Here is an 18,023-nt window from a genome sequence, read left to right on the forward strand (position 1 = left end):
CCAGAGCGGCTCCGCACCGCCCGGCCCAGAGCGGCCCCACCGGCGCGGCGCATGCGGGCTGGCCGGGCCGGGCGAGCGCTGCGGAGGCTGTGGCTCAGGTTGCGAGGCGGCAGCCCCCGGCCCTCCTCCCCTTCTTCCTGCCCGCCTCCCCGGGCGGAGAGCACCGGCCCGGCCGCCTCCTCCGCCCCCTCCCCGTCCCCGTCCCTCTCCCTTCCCTCCCGGCCCCGCTGCCAGGGGCGAAGCCGCCCGCCGGGCCCCGCGGTGAGTTTGCCCCGCCGGAGTTGGGCGAAGGGGTGGGGGAAAGTTTGGGGAGGCCGCCGGCGGGGGCGGAGGGGTGGGCGCTCCCCGGGGCCGGGGGTGTGCGGGAGCCCCCCGCCCCTTCCCGCGCCCTCGCACGCTTCCCCCGCCCTTCCTCGTCCTCGGGGGGTTTTTCTCCGCGCAACTTCGCGTGGAGCCGCTCCGGGCGGCTCCTCTCCTCCGCGTGGCTTTATTCCTTTTCATTCTACGGCTCTTGGTAGTTTTTCATTTATTTGGAGTGTTTTCTCGCGCGGCTGCTCCCCGCCGCTATTGTCTGCGGGCCGGGGCCGGGCGCGGTCCCCCCGCAGCCGGGCGGGGGTGGCGGCCCCGCTGCCGGGGGGACGCGCGGGGACGAGCCCCGCTGTGCCCGGGAGTGTGCGGGGACACGCACCCGCCTGGCCCCCAACCTCCCTCCGCACTGGAATACTGATATCCCGAACGGAACCCTCCTCCAGCTTCGCAGACACAACTTTGTATCTCAGTTTATTGCACGAAAGTCACCGCAGATTCTTATCAACATCCCCCCGCAACACGCTGGTTGGTGTTGGTGTGTGTCACCTTTGGGTCTCAGTGGCCTTTGGTGTCACTCAGAGGGTCATTGCCGTGGCGTCTGTTTCATGCGTTCACTCTGTTTCTTGAAAATATTGTTTTTGTTCCTTCTCAAGTGCAGACCCTTCTGAAGCAAATGCAGGAGTTTCTGGATGAGGATTGCGAAATAGTTTTTCTGAACCTGTAAACTGTTGGGCTTTATTAATCCACCTTCTGTGACTGTGTTGTAACCACAAGTCATATAGAGGAGTGGGGATTTGCAGAATCTGATTTTGCTGACCTCTGGAATTGGTTCTGCTCCAGTGTCCTTTACAGGGCTTCATGTTAGCTGGAGATGGGAAGTGGGAAAAAAGTGATTTATAAAAAGTTCTTTTATTTTAAGAGTGCACTGTACCAATTCTGCTGTGGATGACCAGATAGGGATTCGATAAAGGGATTAGAAATCCTGCACTGCTGTAGGACAGTTGGTGACTGTGGCTCTCTGTAATCTCCGTCAGCCGTAAAACTTTAGGTACTCATGGAGATATGCGATGCAGTAGAAATATGTAAAGCATGTAGCTTCAGAGCTGAGTTTAGACAGTTGGTCTGAGATCTATGGATGTCTTGTGTACTGAGAGTTTTGGCTAATGTAATCTAATCGGTTTTAAAGGGCCAAGTGACATTAGTTCTGTTTGTGGTGACTCTCCTTGAGTCCCTTGTTGGGTGTGTTTCTCATGTTTTGCACGCCCTTGCTGAGCTGTTGTGGAATTGTAAGGGTGAACCAGTTCAAGTTCCACATGGGTCCTTAAAGGTAAGATATCATTTACTGTGGTGTTAGAGGAGGTGTATTTTTATACATAGATACCTTAGCAGTGGGGGTAGATTGATGTTAACCTCATAACATCCCTGCCTGTGGATAGAAACTGCTGTCTGTAGTAGAGGGGCATTTGCTGTGCTTCGGGACATGGTAACAGTGTTGCATTCGTACACTTGAAATTGGGTTGTTTGGGTTTTTTGTTTTGGTCGCCTTTTTTTACAAGCCTGATAGCAGAGTAAGGGTGCATTAGGCAAGGTGAGGATCATCTGGTCATGTGTTTTCCTTTGGCACGAGCTCAAGTGTGTACCTGTTGTCCATTTCATGGGTTGAGCCTCTCCGTCCCCATCTGTCCTTGCAGTGCTGCCCGGTGCTGGACAGACGGGCTAGCCTGGGGCTCTTGCTAGAAGGGCACGGATGTTGAGTTCTGCCAGGCAGACAGGTTTTGTAGGTAGCCTGAATGACGAGTCCCCCGCAGGTAGTGTGGATGAGCTGTGCTGTGTGACTGTGTTCCATCCAGCCTGGATTTCCTGCCCGGCTCCGGCGGCCACGGATGGCCGGCATAGCCCGAGAGGTGAGGACACGGCGTGTCCGAAGTGAGAGAGTCCAGCCAGGGACTGCAGCCAGAGAGAAAGGCAGGAGCTCGATGTTCCTGATTTACAGCTTCGCTGCATCAAAGGAGGGAAACACATTTAAGAACTCAAAGCTTCTCAAAGGAACAGAGCTCTGCCAGGTACTATGCGATGATGGATGTTTTTAAACACAGTCTGCGTAGCACAGCTTTGAGACTCAGGCATATGCAGAACTCACTAATCTCTCAGCAGGATATACTTGTGAGTAAGCTGTGTTCTGGTCTAGGGTACACTCCTGTGCTAAGAGGAGGATTAAGTACTGTTAAAGGAATCTGGTTATTCTATCCAAAGCATGAATTAAGAACAGCAGTCAATAAATTATCCTAGAGGAAAAAACATTGGTAGGTTTATTGGTGGTGTTCACATGCTCCTGTGTTACAGAAGCAGTGGGGTTCTTTCATATAATTTTCTGCTGGAATATTAAGTTTTAATAAATAGCTACTTAACAAAAAAATCATCAACAGAAGCTGCAGTGCCTGCTGTACCTATTTCTTTTGCACTGTTTCCAGGACACCAACGTATCAGTTTTCTCTGCCTGGTATTTGGTGGTAATCCACTCGCCAATAAAACCGACCTTGAAGCAGCTTGGAAGCTTTTCTGTGTATTACTGTAGCTGGTTATCTCTGCAATCTACTTGAGTGCTATTAGATGCTATTTCTATAGGGTTTCCCCACACAGGCAATAAATAGCCTGAAGTCAGCTAAACCACACAGCTGATTGGTAGGGAGGAGCTATTTGGTTTTGGCTTGCCTCTGCTGGTGGAAGGCACTGCTAAGAAGTTAAAAACTTCAGGAGAAGGCTCAGGAGGTCCAGGAGGCCATAAAGGCATGATATGGCCTCCCTGTGTGATTGTGGCCCCATGTTTTACCAGTCTCCTGCATAGGGAGTTGGCAGTTGGCGTGGTTTCCAACTGGAGGATAACTCCTATTTGCATGCACATGAGAGGCTGGATGTGGAAAGCTGGGGAGGAAAACACCTTGCAGCCTGCACCTTGTGATTACTGAGTGCTCTTTGGTGCCAAGTACTCATGTGCTTGCTTGCATTGATCACCTGTAGGACAGATAAAGGTAATGAGTGACGTCCTGAAGCAGCTGATAGCTCTGGTGTAGAGTCCTCGTTTGCTGCCTTGGGGTTTGCCACAGGGGTTATAATCCAGGTGGGAGACTGGTTAGGGCTGGCATGTACCACCTGGTCAGTCACGTCCAGGAAGCCCTGCACCTTTTCTAAAACAAAACTTGTTTTTAGGGTGTTGGATATAATGTGATTTTTATGAATAGCTTAGTCATGCTTCACTTTTTTTTCCTCTTCTAAAACAGCTGTCAACAATCTCACTGTGGGGAGGGAATCGGCCACTCCTTGTACTTACTGAATAGTCAGACACTTCAGCCTGGCATTGCACTTCTTCGTGGCTTTTGGAAACAAAGCCGTGGATGTGGCACAATGGTTTCTTTTTATTTATTTATTTATCAAGCCTGCCTTTTTCCCTTTGCAAATGACCTTTATGCAGATCTAGAAGGCAAAGCCCATCACTGGGAGTTAGCTGGTTAGTTACTTCAGTTACTGATAAGAAAATACTATGGCAGTGCTCCAGGAAAAGCAGCTATGCTGGGAACTTACTGCAGTGAAGCTATACAGATCTTTTTCAGAATGATATACCTTTATATATTTATAGTGCTTTGTCAGGGAAACAGGGTGACTCCCCTCGTAATGTCTGCATGACAAATAAGCTGTGACGCCACAAATCCTGTAAAGAGTTTATTGTCCTTCTCCACACAGCTGGTGGAGACATGCAGTAGGTAAAAGTTTCAGTATCGTGCTAAACTTGAACTGCAGTTTTGTCATCTCATCTCTTTTGTGTGTTGGTGTAGCATAAGCAGCCTCTTCCAGTTCCCCAGCTGGGCCATACTGGGGTTTTATCGGTTTGTTCAGCAAAGCAGACTGGGAAGTGGATCCCAGATAAGAATATGTTGTTGTTTTTTGTGTATACAATTCATAACTTGTGTCAGTTAAGGAAAAAGGTTCATTCGGTACCTGCATCAGTTACCTGACTCATGTTCCTTTGTGTTAAGACAAGCAGCTGCTGTGGCAGGGGGTTGGAAGCTTCCACCAGGAGAAACCTAAACTCTTGGAAGTGCTTTTCCATTTGCAAAGAAGGCATTTGACTGTGGTGCCCATCCCTTTTTTATAGCATGTGAAGACGGCATGGGAGATAGATGTTTCTGAGATAAGCCAGTGAGCTAAAAGTCAAAGTGTTTAATTTTTAAGTTCTGTAAGACAGCAGTTCAAGAGCAAAGAGAAATCCGTGCAAAATAAGTTCTGCCATTTTAATGATGTTTTTTAAAATTTTCTTTATAGTCATTTTAGATAGGTTGCTATGTTGTTGAGGAACAGGGGAAGAAAATGCAATCACAAATATTTTTAAGTAGTCAACAGTCTTTAAAAAGTACGAAGTGTGATGACTTGGAAAAAGTAAGCCTTTAGTTCTGTTTTAGCTCTAAAGGATCACATGTTGTGACATGGTCAGGCACTCTAACAAGACTATTTTATATATGTTGAGAAGAAACTGACAAATCTGATGCTGAAGAGTTATTCGGTGGTTTGTAATATGCATGAGAAAAAGGTTAATTCTTTGTTGGCATACCAATGAAGTTCTGAAGTTCACAGTCCAAATGCTCAAGTATTTAATCTAGGATTGGAGAAAACATAAGGAAAAATTAGCCCTGAAACCAATATCAGCATCTTCTACAGCACTTGTGTTGAGGGCTTGAAATACAGTATATTCCAAGCATGTTTTGGGTGTGAGGTTGAGTTTGGTGCCTCTGGGCGAGGTCTGATGGGGGTGTGGGCCTTAGGGGCTTCCACGGTTGGTGGGGGACCTTGTCTGTGGCCTTGGCTGCAGAATCCAGAGTGGTGCTTCTTCACCAGTGAACTTGTAATTCTGCAGGTTTTCTTGACAAAGCTAATTCTCCTGGGCCACCTGAATTTTTTTCTTTAATCTCTTTCCCCTAATAAAGACTGTGACTTTGCTTTTATATTCAGAATGATCCAATCTCTTCAGTCAAATTTTTCTTTTTTTTTTTGTTTTTGTGATTCCGTAAGTTGTTCATAATAAATAATTTTCCTGTTTGGCTGCTCTTGTCTCTCCAAAACTGGTCATAGTATTGTTCAGTCAATGTGGCAACTGAGCTGTCAGAGTTTTCTTGTAGGTTTGATCCTTTCATGTGATCACCTTTTGATTTCTTTGAAAATCATGGGGTGGAGACTGATTGCTCAATGGATCCTGTGGAGCTGTTCTTCTGAGATGATATTTAAAATGTATGAACACAGGTAGCTGCAACTGATCCATTGTGTCTTTGTTTCAAGCACTTGTGAAATTTTCTAGTAGACTATGCAAAATTTGCCACAACAACTCCTGAATGCTTCTAGTCTCTTTTTGTATTTTTTTGACTACTTTCAGGTGGCTGGTCTAACTTTCCCGTTAGTCTTGTTGCTGAACTGTTTTTACTTTAATGTTAGCTTTGTAAAATACATGGTGAGAGGTCTCCCCAAATTGTTTTTTAATGTGAGATGTTATTTACAGTGTGGCAGCACCACTGAGATTAGCCTGATCCACTGTAAAAGGAAGGATTTAAGGATTTTCTTCTGTAGCAGCTCCTTCAGGTTTTATTTCTGAGAGCAAGGGAAAAGAAAATAAGTGACCAATTACTCATTTAAAAATGAGGCAGAATTTTGGTGAGACTTTTTTGTCTGTGAGCATGATTTAAGGTGATCATCTTACAGGTCATTTGATGATGATGATGATCAAAACTTTGTGTGGAGAGAAAGTGCTCCATGTGTCATCTTTGAGTCCTCTGTGCTTTTTATTAGTCACCCATGACTAATGCAAACTGGAGCAGCAAGTTATGCTAAAATCTGTGACATATTTGTATCTTCATCTAAACCGTATCTGAGGTTTCTGGCACAGTTACTTGGGAAAGTAAATCTTTTTCCCAGTGTGTCTCTGCCCTCAGTGGTGTAACTGCTCTGTAAGTCTGAATGCTGCACTTAGTAAAACCATTACAAACAAAGATTCTGGCACGGAGCAGTTGCTCTAAGCCGGACTGTCTTCAGACTCAAACTGCTGACTCACCTGTTCTTGTTCTTGGGTTAACGCATCTCCCGTGGTTCATGCATGGATGCTGGCTGAGCGAGTCATCTGTTCTTGCAGGTATCCCTGTTTCCAGTGCAGGGAAGACTGAAGTGTGAGTGTGCACAGCAGATAAAAACTGCCTGGTGGAGGTTGTTGCTGAGGATGGCTTCTTCTGCCATGCACCTGGTGTTGCTCTGCTTCTGCCGCTTTTTAGGGGTGCACAGAGTGGCTGCTTGTGTGAAGTCTCTCCCTTCAGGGCAACAATACAAAAAGCTGTGCTAGGTCAGGCCATGGGTTGTCTGGCCTTGTTTCCTGCCCTGTGGTGTTGGTTGTGGGTTCTTGGGGAGGTGTGAGAGAAGGAAGGTCCACACCAGTGACTGTGGGCACAGTGGGGTTCAATACAGGATGTGTGGCACATTCAGCTTCCCAGCACGTGTAGCTATCAACACCCTGCCAGCTCTTAAAACTTGCTGTCAATAGGAAAAGAGGGAAAATAAGGGATGGTGGGAGTGAGATTGCTGAAGGGAATGAGTCTTGGTCACTTTACACATGCTGTTTTCCCTCCTGAGTTTCCTCTGGGATGCTTAAGCCTTTGGTCCCATAATAGCAGTAGGACAATGAATGCTTGGATGAAGGAAGCAGGTGTTAAAGGAAGGGGGGAAGTGATTTATTTTGGGGGGAAGGGGAAGACAGGATGGCCATATTTGCCTCTTATACAGACTAATTTCTTTTGGCTCATGAGCTTGTGCACAGCACGCTTCCTAATTGCTGAACCCACAAGTAAGATGGCAGCAAAACTGGGACTTGCTTCTTTTTTTTTTTTTTTTTTTTTTTTTTTTTTAAGTTAATATCGCTTAGTGAGTCAGCCAGGGAGTGAGGTTTACGTGATGTACCTCTGGTGTTACGTGATGAATTCTGTTGTTTTGTTCTCTGTTACCATAAATCTTTCACTGCAGCAGCAAGGCTGCAGTGCTGACGGCACTGGACATCTTCAAGTCTGCACTTTGTACTTGGGAGTGCTGGTTTTTAATTGTTTAAAACCAAACTGGAGCTGATTGAGTTTACGTGTGGCCTAGATTAAAACAGTTTCTGTAGTGTGATCTGAAGGTCTTTGAGAGGGTGATTCTGAGATAAAGTAAAACAGGCTGCTTCACGTGCTGTGTAGCAGATGTGTTTGCATCCGTAGCCCAAAGATTTCCCATCCTGGGAGTAATGACAACACTCCACTGCAGTGGGGTTTCCAGCCTGTGCAGGAGCCTCTCTTGAGCATGGGAGTCAGTTTTTCCATCGCTGAGTGTTTTGCAGCCACTCCACCCATTTTTATGATGAGTGATCATTGTCGAAGAGCACAGTGGAACACAAGAGGTGGTGAGCAAACCTTTTGTTACATTAAATGTAAATGTTTATAGTTTCTCTTCTCCTAGCAGCTGCAGAGAAAGTAGGTTGTCTCAGCTGGGTATGGAAATAAAGACTAAACCCTTTTTGTATGTACTGTCATAAAAAGAAGGCCTTATGTAATAAACATTCATTTCACAAGGTCCAGGTGTCTCTTTAGGCTTTTGTGTGATTCAAGGCGAAAGGTTGCTGCACATGTTTGTTAACTGCAGGTTTTTCTCTATTGTGGTGCAGATGCCAACAGGAAAATACACATTTGTCCTCAGACCCATTGTGGGAGGATGCTGGGGGTTATGCTGGTACCCACTGTGTGGCTGCATTTGAGTGCTGGTGGATCCTGCTGAGTTGGGCACAGGAGTGTGAATCCATTTGTGCAGTGGGGGCTTGGGAGTCTCCAAAATTTGGAGCTGCTTTTCTACCCTGGCCAGAGCTACTAATTAATTTTGGAAGAGTCTTTTGGTTATGTAGCCTGAAGAAGAGTTTGTGTGTAGCATGGAGGCTGAGATCTGAGCACTTAACTAGCATAAAATGCTTTTAAGTAGCTTATATAAGTATTTTTTCTTGAATGTGTGCCTTTCTTGTCCCTGTGTAAAATGCTGATGGGAGTGGGATGATAGGAGCAGGTTTCTTGAGAGCTGTCCCACGGTTAAAACAGGGCTTTGATCCTTGTTTTCATGGACAGTGTATTAAGCTAGAAAAATAATTAGACTGTTGCATGAAGAGCTTGCAAGTTACTGCTGTGGATAGTAAATATGTTTGCATGGATGTTAAGAGGATTATTTTTTTGTGAAGTGCATTGAAAATGGGAGAATTAAAGAAGTTCTTAAGTGCTAACTGGCTTCGTGCCTCCTAGGTCTTGTAAATTTCTTTCTCCCTCCTTCCAGTCGGTTTCAAGTTGTGTTTGTTATGGGTAAGTTTCAAGTTGTGTTTGTTATTGGTATGAAATTTACCTGTCATCCCATACATTTTTTTTTTCTGTGTTCTGGGAATTTTTCAATTTACCTATGGGCAGTAAGGTGGTAAAATGTTGTATTTTCAGATGGCATTTCAGAAGGAGAGGTGCTCTGCTGAATGTGATGTGCTCCCTTCTGCAGCTGGAATTGGCTCTACTTAAACTGCAGGGTTTAGTGCTTAGACCTCCCTGGTTTTGCCTTTATCAGATTAGCTAGGATTTTGGCAGGACTTTGTGCTACTTTTTCTTAGCCAATCGAATTGCATGTGAGTGTTCAGTAACTTTCTTGCTTTATAATCTCAAAGTTCAGAAGTCATCGGGTTCTTTGAGACTAATAAGAGATCCTATCCCAGCAACACCTTACGGCAGGCAGAGAAAACACTTGAGTATGTGGAGAGCAAGTTTTGAAATGAAAATTCAAAACTACTTGAGGAAGATGGAGGACCTGTGGCAAGGAAAGTGCTTGAAAATGTATACATCTTCCTGAAGCTACGAAACATGAGTTTGCTTTTTACCCTTTCTTTCCTGGATTATTTGCAGGTCCCATCCCCTCTGTGATATCAGTTAATACTGTGAGATGACAGATAAATGACAGTCAAACAGTTACTGTACAATTGCATTATATAAAAAGATTAGTCATTGTGATAAAATGTATAAAGTGACTATAAACCTATCAAGCTTTTTAATACTCTGCTTAGAGGAGTCCTGATTCTCCCACCTCTCTCCCTCCCCAGAACTAATTTGTAAAATATTTGTCAATTTTTACTAAGAATCTAGTCTGATCAGTGCTACTGATATTAATTAAGAAAGAATAATACCATTTGCATAAATACCTGTGTGTATTAATGCCTTGGGCTTGTGATATCTCAGTGCCAAGAGAAACCTAGGCCATTTTGGAGAAAAGGTGCTCTAAGACTTGTTGAAATTTTTCTTTGGATAAGTACATCACTTGGCGTTTTCAGTGAAGAAAATAAATTGTTTCCTTGCAGGGTTTTTTTTGATTCTTAGATGTCTGAGTCTGAGCCACTGGATACCTTGGGGATGGAGACTTGGTTTAACATTTAGTGGAAGTTGACTGAGGAGCAGGAGCTGTTACAGTGTGGTTGTGTTAATGGCTGTAATTGTTGGCAGAACAGCATTTTAAATTCCCACACAAGAGATGTACAACTCTGTTTGCTTGAGACCTTGTTGCTTCTGGCTGGCTGGGGAAAAAAAAATGCCCATGATGGAGAGGAGAGAAAGAACTGTTGGGATGCTGCTAGATGAAAGCCTAGCAGCATTGAGCAGTTTGGGAATACACCCGAGCTGGAATGCAGGGTCGAGCTCTGAGTGTGCCTCCCAGCCAGGGAGTGTTGCAGGGTGGAGATGGCAGGGACCACCCTGCGTGTTGGGAACTAATTGTCACCTCTGCTTCGTGCTCAGATTTGAGCTGTCCCTTGTTGAAGAGCAGCCTTTTGGGTGTGCACTGGGCACTCAGCAGCATCCTGTGATGAGACAGGAGTAATCCTGGTTTTTGCCTTCTCTGTGACTTAAGCAAACTTGAATTCACTGCTTAGTGCAGGATGCTGACCCCCTGTGCTTGATGTGCCACGTTCTGGGTGAAGTTGCCTTGGTCAGCGTCCTTGTCCTGCCAAGGAGCAGAGGCAGGATCAGAGCACACTCGTTTCTCTTTGCCTCTTTAAATTATCTCTGTTAACTCCCTGATGTCTGTTATTTAGAAAATAAGTTTTGTCTCATACATCCAACCCAGGAAAGTGCTTATATATCCAGCAGCCAGGAAATTGAATGAGTCCTGATCTATTCTTAATTTCTTGTGTTTCCTGTGGTTTTATTGTTTGTGTTACCAGCCCTAATATTTACATACTTTTGAATGAGCTTTTCTTTTTTTGGAAGATACTGCTTTGTTTGTATGCCTTGCAAAACAGGTTCTTCCATTTTTTTCGGATAACCAAACAACTTACTTTCTCAAAGGAGTAGGAGGAAAAAAAAAAAAAAAGGAAGATTATAGGAATCACCAAAGGGAGATATCTAAGAATAGATTTTTTTTTGGTTGATGATATGCTAAGACTCATTCTAAACTTGCATCTATCTTCCAAATGTCCTTGGGCTCTTTGAGAGCTTTGTAAAACTTGTTGCATATGAAATTAAGCACTTGTGGGTGCTTTATCTGAATAACAGATGCATTTACAGTTGACATTTTAAATGCAAAGGTGCTTCCATGAAAAATGCTTGTAAGAACAAAGCTGTAGTTCCCACTACAGAAACCCCAAAGACATAGGAAGACAAGTCGGTGGAGTCTGCTGTGTTAATGTTTAAAAGTAGTGCTGGTGAGTGTTGTTCATCTATGTGTCTCTGGAAACTGATGTAGTGCTTTTTTTTTGCAAAGTAAGGAAGATTTCACAGTTCTATTCCCTGCCTTTCTTTTGGATATGGAGGACTGATGGAGCTGATGTTCTTTAGAGGATCTGTCCCTTGCTACATCAACTGGCTGCCTTTTCCATTGATGTTTGCTTTCCTTTAGTAGTCCTTTAGGAACTAATTTGAAATCGCCAAGTTTTAAAAAAATGAAGTGTTCTCCACGGAATCTGTGATCAGCCTTTATTTGCAGGTGTTACTGTTCTGTGTTGAATTTCAACTCATCTTCAGATACTTATTTCTTTCAGAAAATAAGAACTTCAGAACTTTTCCTTTCAAATCTCTTCTGCCTGCCATGGATAAAACCTATTTGCACGTTGATGAATAGTGGCTGGGAGGCCTGTCTGGTTCTGCAGCAGATCCATAAATAGCATTAGTGTCTGGTTTACTTTGGGAAGGAAGGTGTCCCGTTGTGGCAGTGGCAGGAGGGGAGCCTTGCACTCGCTCCCAGTAAAGTTGCCCTGTCTGGGCAGTGTTCACCAGCACGAAACTCTGAGAAACATGATACAGTGTCTCTGCTGAGATACAGAACCCCTTTGAAAGCTCCAGAAAGTACTGGCATTTATAGAAATGGGTAATACTGGCCTTTTTATTTTCTCTATCCCTCTGCTGTTGGCTCAGAGAGGACTTGGAGGATCATAATATGGTGTGAAAACTATTTCCCTCATCACCCTTCCTATCATTCCATTTGCTGCAGGGAGCACCTTGGAACATGCAGAGCACATTGCTGCGTGTGGACCATGTCTAGCACTCCTCTGTGTCCAGGTGGATGGGCCAGCACTTGGAATAGCCAAACTGAATCTGGCAGCTCATGATCAAACATGTTGGGTCTCAGGATTGAGGTTTGGATGAATGCCTCTGAAATGCACCGTTCCACCAGGGATATTTTCAGGTTTGGTCTTCGGAGCATTTGGTTTGTGGCACAGTTGATGAAGGAGAAGCTTTCCTCTCTGCTAGATCAAAAATCAGTTTATTTTAGCAAATGGAAAGAAAATGTCCAGGTGGTTCAGTTAACCATCTCTGATACCCCAGAAGCAATCATGTATGCAAAAGGCTGATAATTATCTCAAAGTGGGTGAGGCTTGGGATACCTGTGTCCTGTTTCATTGGCAAAATGAATCTAGGTGAATAAGAAGCAATCATGTATGCAAAAGGACAATGGCTGATAATTATCTCAAAGTGGATGAGGCTTGGGATACCTGTGTCCTGTTTCATTGGCAAAATGAATCTAGGTGAATTTTCAGAACTGGAATAAAAAAAGTTTAATTTTTGCCCTTTTAATGAAGTTGATGATAAAACTCTTTGGCTGCATGGTTTTTGCCTTTCCTAAACTGTTTGTGGCATGGTTATTGCTGGATGTTATGAAATGTAAATAACACCAAGGTAGTGAACTCGGCATCCCCTGCTCCTTGGCAGCGTTGGTGAATGGAAACATCTGTCCAGGGCCTCTCTTGTTCCCTTCCCTCACACGGCTCCTGCTTCCAGCACAGTGCTGCAGAACGTGCTGCAAAGTCCTGCAAACCCTCTCCTTAACTCTGCACTGCACAAAATGGAGGAAAATCTAGACAGTAAAGGGAGTGAGGATTTTTTTCCCTCCACAGCGAGTATTCTAATGCAAGTCATTCAGATTTCTGGTGTTCTGATGGCAGCCTGTGACATGGGACAGACCTGAGCTCGTGCTCTTGGCACAGTCCAGCTCCTCTCGTGTGTGCATCTCTTGCATTTCACTCTCAAATCACTCACTTGGCAAATGCTTAACTATTCCCTGTCCCTCCTATTCACATTATACAAATAGGCTGTGCCAGGGTGTAAGCTTCACTAAAAAGGATTTATTGGTTTGCAGGCATGTGGATGGGTGATAGGGGTTGAACTATTTTTTTACCTCTTAAAGAGGAGTGGGAGGCAAGGGGATGACACAAAACTGCAGCAGCAAGTGCAGAAGGCGGGTGGGAAACCACCCTGGTAATTCACTCGGAGTTTCCTCTGAGCTTGGGTGGGAGATCTTACTAGGTTTTTACTTCGTGGCCATAAAAAAAATGCAAACAAAAGCCCAAAACCTAAGTAACTGCAAATAATGCAGGAAATACGTAGTGAATGTTTTGTGATTGGGAGAGATAGTAACTGGGGCTTCTGAGCTTTAAGTTGGCTACAGGATGTAAATACTGCTAGTATTGGTATGGGTGGGTGCTGTGGATCAGGTTTATTGACAGTTTGGACTCTAAAACTTATTTTGTAAATTTCAGACACTGCTTTGAATTTGTTTTCACTTCAGCTAGAGAAGTTATTACTAATTTTGTCCTCTTGATGAGGAAATTGAGATGTTTGTCCTTACAGGATATTTTCATGGTGATTTTTAATTTTTTTTAATTATAAATTGGGAAGGATGGATGGGAGAAGAAAAGGGGTGCTGTTGTTCCTTTTCAAATGTAGGAATACAAATTTTTTTCTCCCCTCTCTCACCCCTTGTGTGAGTGGTGAAAAAGAAGTGTCAGTTTTTAAATAGATCAAACATCTTTCTGGCACATAACATTGGTTTGAGGTGAGGCTGCATGGCCAGGTTTTGATGGTTTAGGGATATATTAGGTGAATTAATACAGCCATCTGTGATGCATTTATGAAAACTTTTTTTTTTTTTTTAAAAGCTTTCAGTGTTTTTTTCCTTTGCAGTCAATATGTAAAAAATGATTTCTTTAAGGGAAACCCTAACTGTGCTAGCCAGGGACTAATTCTGCATGCAGTATATCCCGTTCTGAAAAAAAAGTGGGTTATTCTTAACATAAATTACATACTCAGAATTAAGTAAGATTAAAATTACAGTGAAGACAGGCTAATAAGGGTTTTACTCTGCTGAGGAATTTGATTTAAAGCTTGCATTGGAGCCTGAAGTTGAATTTGAGCTACCAATCCAGCTGAAGTGTAAAATGCATCCCAGTCTCAACTGGAGTAAGCTAATGCAGAGTTTTAACTGAATTATGTTTTTTTCCTCTCCTTTTCATTGGACAGATTTATAAAGAATTATTCTGATGGTTTTATTCTCCCCTCTGAATACTTCCAAAAGCTAACACAAAGCATCATTGCATAACGGAGGGGTGGACAGCAGAATGCTTCTGTGATCTCTAGTGTTGCTTCAGGATTTCCAGCTCTGTAAATAATTGCTCAAGGCAAAGGTACACTAATATTATTTGATGAACAGGAAGTCTGCAAATAGCCACGGTATTTTGCCATAATTACATTTGCAGTGGTGCAGGTGTTGAGCCTTACCTATAACCAGGAAAACCCGTGCCTCAAATAGATTTGTAAGAACATGTGGGAGAGGAGATGGGATGAAGGTTTGAAGGAACGTACATCAGCAGATTTGAATTCAAAGGTTTGAAAAACATAAAAAAGTTCCAGGAGATGTGTTACTGATGGCACTGCTACAACGGCTTGGCTTTGTAACAGCAAAACAAAACCATCCAAATCCCCCTTTCTTCAGAAATGGCAAGCTACTCTTAGATTTTTATTTGTTTTTAATGGATTATAGTTGTCTTAGATTGATGTGCTGCTGGTTCTGCTCAGGGCTCAGTGGTATTTGTTATTGTGGTAGTTTTGTCTCATGCTTCTCACACCCAAATCTTTCCTTAGCTCATTTGATGCAAAAATCCTTTTTTTGGCTCTGTTGGTGACCAGAGCAGCTAAGTGTGAATCTTGAGCAGCTGGTTAGGTGACACCCCATGTCTCCTCCAGACAGTGAGAGTGTTCAAGCACTTCATTAATACTTTACTTGAGCTGTCTCAATGAGATGGCTGAAGGAAATTAAATACTGTCATTAAAATAATGCTGCCAGAAATGCCTGAAACCAACTGTATTGGGAGACTGACTCATCTGCCCTTGCTCTGGGAGCATGGCTGATGCAGTGGGAGGGTATCCTGCTTTTTTTTCCACAGTTTCATGACCTTGTATCACCAGCCCATGTGTTCATTTGGTGAAGCAGAGAAGATGATATGCAAAAGGGAATGTTTCTGAGGGTGATGCTCATAGTTGAAATGGTCTTGGAGTAGTTATTTTGAGAGGAAATCTTGGCTCGTGTTCATGGAGCTGAACTACTAAGAGCAGCCTGCGAGGTGGAAAAAAAGGGATGGGGAGAAAGGAAGCAGGTGGTGAGAGGATGTGTGCACCAGAGAAGTGAAGCAGCACTCATGTTATCTCTTCCAAGCCCTCTGTTTTTCCTCCCTCTAGAGATGGCCATTATTTCAAGTGGGCCCTGAGGTTTGGAAAAAAGGTTTGGTGTGTGTGTGAGCAGCAAGTATTGAGAAAATTGTTGTGCTGTGTGTAAACTTAGCATGGAAGTTTGTAACTGAGATGCATGGTGATTGTCTTCTCTTAATTTTGGTTGTGAAGCTTTGAGGGGCATAGCAAAATACTTGGTGCCAGCCCAAATGGACTGATATAAAAGTAAATAAATACTTGTAAAAGATTGTCTCTGTCTTGCTTAGTGCTGTTCCTGAGTGTTTCAGCTTTGGATGTTCTTGAAGAAATTGCTCTTTCTTAGCCTAAAAGGCAGCACTTAAGATATTTAGACAAAAGTGGTGCTGCCTCTCCAGACAGGAATATTTGTATAAATGTTTAAAGTGTCCAGTTAATCTGGCAGGATTGTGACCAAGGCACGATACCGTGCCTGTGTGCATTTACAGTGTAATTATGAATGGTTTGTGCTGTGAGACAGTGTGATGGCTTCAGTGCTGCCTTTTTGTTATAAATACAGCGTCTTCTGGGCTGTTGTTTAAAGACTCCTTTGGAAGCCTGATTTAATAGTTGAGCTGAGTGAATAATTCAAAACCTTTTTATCAAGTTCTTGTTTAAATTCTTAAATGAGCTCACCATAACCTTTTTATGTACCCCTCCTGCATGTGTCATACAAATATTAGAATAATTGAGTTTTACTAGTGCAAATGTTTCTGTGAAGCAAATTTTTAGAGCTTGATGTATGACTGTTTATGGAAAGGGGAATGTTAAAATCTCACACACCAGTGCCTATGCCAGAAACTTGTGCTGGCTTACTTAGGGAAAGGGTGGGGGGCGAGACCCTTGGCTTTGTTGGAGCAATCCTAACTGAGCTGGTTTGTCAGATTGACTTGTTTGCAGTTCAAAAACTGAACATATGTATTTAAAGGAATTTCAGCTATATCTTTCTTACAGGCCATTCTACAAACAGTAGCAGTACTTAGTTTAAAATATTTGCTTTTTTTCCAGATAAGTACTATTTTGACTCTTTTTCCTTTTCTCACCCCTTTACATGAGATGAACCAGCACATTCAAAATGCATCTGCTTAGCATCACTGAGTAGATTAACAAAGGGATGCAGATGAGAGAAAATCCATAGTTACCTTCCAGGTTTCATCATTCCTTGGCTTGAAGTCCAGTCCAGGCTGGAGGAGAGCCTTGCAGATAGGTAATTTGAGTGGATTTAGCATGCCTACTCACATGTATTAATGTTTGCAGACTTGCTGGTGAAAGCTCATTAGTGTTAAGTCACTTCTAAGTACTGATGGTCTTTAAAAGGCAAATGAAAGCCTTGCAACCAGGATGTCTGCAGAACTGGCATCCATTTGTCTTCTGCTTCTGAAGAAAAATGGAAGACTTAAAAATCTAAAGCCAGCTCAAGAAGCAGGAGTTGAGGATTAGGCAGGGAGCTGGGAGATGCTGTTTTCTCAGTCAAGAATTGTTGCTTAATTGGTTACAAGAATTTAGTCAAGGCTGTTTATTCTGTTTGCAGACAAACCTCCTCCTGTGCATGCTCTGGCAGTCCTCTAACCTTCCTGGCACTGCAGTGTGTGCTTGGAGATGAGATGGAAAATCCTTCCTCTTGCAGTGCGTCGTGAGTTTACAAAGCCTGATTTCCATGTGCAGGGTTTGCCCTCTGAATTTTGGATTTCTTTGCTGATTTTTCTTTCTGAACTCTGCTGCAGCCACTGGTAATGCCACATGCCCCTTGCAATGTGTGCAGAAAGCTGGAATTGCAGGCTTGTGTGACAATGAAACTACTATTGAAATCTTCCATTGCCTTCAGTCACAGCTAGTCCAAGTGTAACTAGTGACAGTACAGATGCTAGAAACTGGGCATCTGTATATCCATACCCAGGCTATGAGAAACATAAGGTGGTCTTTAAAAGTAGGAACTTTTAGGTTTTGAGGTCATTAAAAAAACCCAAACCGACCTCCAAACCCTGGCATCATCACAACAACCAGCTTGAATTTTGCAGGAGCCAAGTAAATCTTTTCTTTTTTTGGCTTTCCTGAAATTGTCATATGTGTAGAGTCATATTTTCACTGAACAAAATGAGTTGTGTCCAGCCCTGTACCAGTGGGCCTGGGCCTCTGGTTGTGGTGTTCTGTAGTCTGTCTGCTTGAGTGGGAAGAGTGTTCAGACTTGGTCTGAGTCCCTTGCATCAGCTGTAACATTGCTGCAGTTGGGTCTTTACTAAGCTGAAAAGACCAAGGAAAATCTCCTTCATGCCTCTTTATTTCCTTGTGATGTAGTATCAGCTCTGACTTGGCACAGTGGGTTCCTTGGACCTGAAAACAAGTGGGAAATTTTGGGTGGACTTTTGCTTGTTTTTAATTAAATATTGGTGTAACAAGAGTTGTTTTGTGATGAGAAAGACACAACAATCTTACCAAACATGCAGAACAATCAGGCTCTCTTGTCATCCCATTATGACATTCCCACTGTAGGAAACATCCTTTGTGCTGTGATAAATTTGGCCTTATTCATAGTGTGAAACTGCAAATTAACATGTAAAATTGCTTTTGTGCCTTGGAGATTTATAACAGTTTGTTGTCCCTTCAGATTTGTGTTGCAAAGTGTCTGTGAAGATAGGG

General features: G+C 43.4%; 1 protein-coding gene across 1 annotated transcript in view; it reads left to right on the top strand.

The window, feature by feature from the left end:
- Positions 1–236: 236 nt before the first annotated feature.
- The window catches only part of AKAP13 (A-kinase anchoring protein 13), a 206,565-nt gene continuing 188,778 nt past the window's right edge, over positions 237–18,023 (top strand). The window contains exon 1 of the mRNA XM_041468849.1: positions 237–261. The gene's annotated coding sequence lies outside the window, so the exon portion shown is untranslated. The remainder of the gene's footprint in view (positions 262–18,023) is intronic.

Source organism: Pyrgilauda ruficollis, unplaced genomic scaffold (assembly GCF_017590135.1).
Source record: "Pyrgilauda ruficollis isolate IOZ18807 unplaced genomic scaffold, ASM1759013v1 scaffold23, whole genome shotgun sequence".
NCBI lineage: Eukaryota > Metazoa > Chordata > Aves > Passeriformes > Passeridae > Pyrgilauda > Pyrgilauda ruficollis.